General features: G+C 41.9%; 1 pseudogene; it reads left to right on the top strand.

Moving 5' to 3' along the window:
* The first annotated feature begins 230 nt into the window (after positions 1-230).
* On the top strand, positions 231-5,117 carry LOC114101565 (sugar phosphate exchanger 3-like; annotated as a pseudogene).
* Positions 5,118-5,447: the final 330 nt, after the last annotated feature.

Raw genomic sequence — 5,447 nt, 5'->3', positions numbered from 1 at the left:
GATACGAATGGCCTGAACTCCAATTTCCAATAGAGTCCCATTTCTCCTCTGAAACCTCATGAGCCCCATCTTTACTTCCCACAACCCTATCAGCATTTAGTTATTTTGACCTTCCACGAGAATTGCCAATTCTAAGCTCTGTTTACAACATTCTAAGGCTCTTCCAGCTTGCATCTCTAAACTTCAAAATTCCTCCCCCAACAAACCAGCTCCAAGGGCTTATGAACCACATGGTCAGGTGAGTCATAGCAATAACCCCACTTCTAGGTGCCAATTTTTTATTTTGTTAGCTTTTTCACCTCTGTGACCAAAAGATCTGAGAAGAAAAATGTAGGAAAAGTTAATTTTGTCTCATGGTTTCAGAGGTTTAATCCACAGTCAACTGACTCCATAGCTCTGACCCAACATAAAGCAGACCATCTTGGCAGAAGGGTATTGGGAAGGAAAGAATGCTCAGAACATGAGAGAGAGAGAGAGAGAGAGAGAGAGAGAGAGAGAGAGAGAGAGAGAGAGAGAGAGATCCCCCCACTCACCAGAGACAAAATGTAAACGCCAAAGTCATGCCCCCATGACAAACCTCTTCCAGCCACACCCAACCAACCCAATTACCACCCGGTTAATCCATATTAGTGGATTAATCGACTGATTAGATTGCAATTCTCACAATCCAGCCATTTACCCCTGAGAATTCCTGCATTTTCTCATATAGAAGCTTTTGGGGGCACCTCATATCTAAACATACCCCCCCCACCAAATAACTTCTGTGTTTCTGCAGGAATATTCAGAGGTGAATGATTAAATTGTGAGAACTACGACTTAATCGCCTCACCTACTGTAAATGGACTGGGTAATTACAGGCAGGTGGGTCATGACTGGAGGAGGTGGATCACTGCTACCATGTCCTGGAGGGGTACATCTTCCTTATGAGCCCCATTTCCTGACCCTATCATGAGATGAGCAGATTTCCTGTTCTGGGCTCTTTCCCCATGATGTGCTGCTTAACTTGGAGCCAGATCAGTGGAGGTGGATGCCTGTGCACTGAGGTCTCTGAAGCTGTGAGCCCCATATAAACTGTCCCTCATCTAAGTTTTCCCTGTCAGGTATTTTGGTCACAGTGATGCAAAGCTGACTGAAGCAGGGACAAGGGGGAGTGAAGATGAGAAGGAGGGGAAAATGCTGGGAAAAGATACTGTCTACTTATATTGTTATGTTGTGTGCACATAGGTGACACCATTTGTATAATCATAATGTAACAATTAAAATATGAAAAAAATGAATGAAGCCTTTTAAAATTGTGTGACATCATTAAGTGAGCAAAGATTCTCAGGATATTCCAGAAGGAAAAGGGAAAGGGCAGATAAAACCTACTTAATTATAAATTCATAAAAAGTTTCCAAAGTTGAACATATATAGAAACTCAGGTAAGGCTCAAGAAATAAAAACAAACAAACACCCCCAGAAATGCCATCTCTGAGGCATATTATAGTTTAACTGTCAAAAGTACAAAACAAAGAGATAATTCTAAAAATGGAAAAAGGATCAAGTCACATTGTTGTGTTTTGGCTCTAAGTATGCACCAATGTTTACAATATAGCAATTTTCAGAGGTAAAATGACTGGATTATGAGAACCATAACCTCATCAGTGGATTAATCAATTTGATGGATTAATAATTTAAATGCACTACTGGGTGGTAACTGTAGGCAGGTGAGAGTGGCTAAAGGAAATAGGTCACTGGGAGAATGCCTTTGGGCACTATATCTTGTCCCTGATTTTTCTACTACTCTATCTGCCTCCTGGCTGCCGTGAGCAGAGAAGCTTTCCTCCACCACACCTTTCTGCCTTCATTGTCTGCCTCACCTCAGGCTCAAAGTAATGGACTTACCCCAACATGCACTGAACCTCTGAAATTGTGACCCCCAAATAAGCTTTTCCTTCTTTAAGTTGTTCTGTTGGGTATTTTGGTCATAGTGATAAAAACAGACTAGCACATACACAGAAGACAATTTATATTACACTAACAGCAGATTTCTCTGTAAAAACCTTATAGGCTGTTAGAATAATGGGATATATTCAATGCTATGAAAGAAAAAAAAAACCCTTGCAAAGTGAGTATACTATACCAGAAAAGCTATCTTTCAGAAATTATGGGGAAATAAAGACTTCTCCAAACTAGCAAAACCTAAGAGAATTTGTCACCACCTGACTACAAGAAATGTTTAAGGGAGTTTTCCCTAGAAGCATAAGGATAATCTCCACTGTGATAAAAATGCATGAAAGTATAAAACTCTCAGTAGAGCAGAAAGAAAAGAGAAATGAACTTGTCTATGTACCAGACCTCAAAGATGAACAATAGGAAGAAAGAAACATAGATATTCAACAACCAGAAAGAAATGAACAGAATGACAAGAGTATGTCTATTTATCAATAAAAAGCTAAAATGTAAGTGGACAAAATTCTCTTATTTAAAAGATATTGACTGAACGAACAGTTCAAGAAAACTGGACTCAACAATATGCTGTTTATGAAAAACTTGTTTCACCAGTAAGAACACATACAGAATGAGTGTGAAGAGATGAAAAAGACAGACCATGCCAATAGAAACAAAAATGATCAGGAATAGCCATCAGATAAAATAGATTTTAAATTTAAAATCATAAAATGAGACAAAGAAGAAGACTATAGGAGGTGAGGTGGGAATCCTGCGGGTCTCGGGGAGAACCAATGATGTCAATCATTCACTAGTAAACTTCAAGGCCAGAGGTGAGAAGGCATCTGGAGCCCCGTGGCCTGGCCGAGTGTTTTCCCAAGAGGGACTGTGCTCTCGCGGTTCAGCCCTCACCACGTCTTTGTATTCCTGCTCACCTTCTCCAGTTATCCGTGGCTCCATGCTTCCAGAAAAACATTTAGCAATGTCAAGGTTAGTATCTCCAAGCAGTGGACCCCAAATGCTTTTAACACAACAGCTGAGCTGCCTGTAGAGATCTGGAGCAGCAACCATGTGTTTCCCAGTACACAGGAGGCTGCTCTTTCCCTTGGAACGTGGATACTATTTTTCTGTTCTCCCCCACTGTGGCGAGGAGTTGCCTTTGGTCTCTGGAGCGCCTGTGCTTCTGTGGGCAATATTTTGGGAGCATGTCTAGCTTCATCTGTTCTGCAGTATGGTTATGAGTATGCCTTTCTGGTGACAGCGTCTGTGCAGTTTGCTGGTGGGATTGTCATTTTCTTTGGACTCCTGGTGTCACCAGAAGAAATTGGTCTCCCAGGTATTGAAGCAGAAGAAAACGGTACTGAAACGAAGATGAATATGAGCCTAATTACTCTATCCAAGAGTCCAGAACTGGTGCCCGAGGGAAGGCGATAAGCTTCCACCAGGCTTGCTGTCTTCCTGGTGTCATACCGTATTCACTGGCCTACGCCTGCCTGAAACTGCTGAATCACTCCTTCTTCTTCTGGTTGCCCTTTTATCTTCAGATGGAAGGAGGCTGAAGCTGACCAGTTGTCCATCTGGTACAATGTTGGAGGAATCACAGGTGGAACTTTGCAAGGCTTCAGGCCCTTAGCCTGATCCTGCAGTTGGCTCCCTTGTTGGGTACAGTCGTTCTCCAAATAATAAGTCCACCCATGCGCTTCTGATGCCAGTTACAGGGTTTTTATCGGTGGACCTTCTAACATGATTAGCTGAGCTTGGTGACCTGGGTCACCAAGAGCTGATCCAAGAGAGCAGTGAGGCTTTGGCAACGGTCATAGGAATTGTTGATGGAACTGGGAGCATTGGGTGGGCCAGTATTTGGTATCTTGGATCCAGGACAACTTAGGATGGATGTGGGTTTTCTACTTTTTCATTCTCATGGTAAGTGTATGCCTTTTTTTTTCATAAACTTGTCATTTTTCTTGGTGATTTTGTTTAGAGTATTTATTTAAGTCACTTTTTGAAAAGCAGTAAAATTGCTGATTGCTTTTAAAGACCCTTTTGTGAAAAGCAATGTTTTATTAGTCAAAAATACACATTCTTTTCTCAAGGAGGAAAAGGGTCCTCAGTTTATCCTTGATCTGAGTCTAATGAGTGTTGACATTTATAATTCCAGAACAACAAGGGAGTTACTTAAGATCTGCCAACCATTCATCAGTGTACTCTTCTGGGTTGCTCTGTATCTGCTAAAATATAATTTGAGATTTCTGAAGGAAATTACAGTGTGTGCCAAGCACCATAGAGTTAAAAGAGAAGCATTGATCTGATTAACACTGCCCCGTGTGCAGGTTCTGAATGATGAACATCTCTGGAGGAAATAGTTACACCTTAGACACTCTTGGCTGGGATTTTGTACTCTCTGGGAAATAGCCAATATGAAATAAGGCCTTGTGCTTTCAGAGTGATGAATAGGTGTGTTACACACTCTGCCACACTATTGGTGGAACAGTTGTCAAGACAGGTCTATTTGAGAGTCTGGTGGTGGCCTTGTCCTCCAAGGATGCCTGTAGTGTCCTGTCCTTAGATCTGGGCCATCCTGATTGGAGGCATCCTTAGCCACCCTAGGACCTGGGGTTGTCTTCTTGTCTGGCCCGAGGAGCCCTGGGATCGGCAACCCCAGGAAGCCTCTGGAGCTCTCTTTTAATTGCCTCCTGGCTTCCAGAGACGGAGCCATACGACTGGTTCCACCCTTGGCCTCCCTGCTAAGTCAAGGGAAGTAGCTTCTGGAGAACCTGCTGGTGTGGTCATGCTGTTGTAGAAAGACCATCTCCATCAGTGAGACCCTGCTTTTTGCTGGGGCTGCAGCAAGGGTGTTTTGCTCTACCTAATGGAAATCCTTCACTTAAGTTCTTTTTTGACAGCTAATATGTCATTAAGTATGTTGTGAAATTAACTGTAATTTTCAAAAGTCATTTTCTAATTCACTGAAGATCAAAATTATCTTTCTAAATAGTCAAAATGAATGTAATTGCCAAACCCATTGTTTATGTCCAAAGCATGATGCTCTAATTGAAGTAAGTTGTCACTGCATATTTAATCCTTTCTTCTCTTCACAGACTAGTTGGTACAATTCTGTTTGTCTCACCATTAATAGTGAGGGAAATAATCTCTCTTGTACAAAGGAGACAAGCTCACATATTGAATGAATGGTGCCCACAAGAAAAAAAGAACAGTGGGAGACACATGAGACTATAAGATCTTTTAATTCACTACATTTGGGGTTGTCTAAGAGCGCCAATATAACCTCGGCTTACCAAACCTCTTTCAACACTGCCAGCCACCCTGGACTGGCCAGGAGTGAAGACTGCATTATTTTTCTACACTATAGGAATTATTTTTGATGATTTTTATTGTTGTTTCATGAATGTACTGGATGGCGGATGAACCTACCTGCATCCCTGTTTGGCCCTTTGAGGTTTATGCCTTTAACCCTAGTATCATATTGGCCTTGGACCCTGTACTGCAGCCTCAAGAAC

This window comes from Marmota flaviventris, chromosome 2 (genome assembly GCF_047511675.1).
Source record: "Marmota flaviventris isolate mMarFla1 chromosome 2, mMarFla1.hap1, whole genome shotgun sequence".
Taxonomy (NCBI): domain Eukaryota; kingdom Metazoa; phylum Chordata; class Mammalia; order Rodentia; family Sciuridae; genus Marmota; species Marmota flaviventris.
This window is presented reverse-complemented; position numbering and strand designations above follow the sequence as displayed.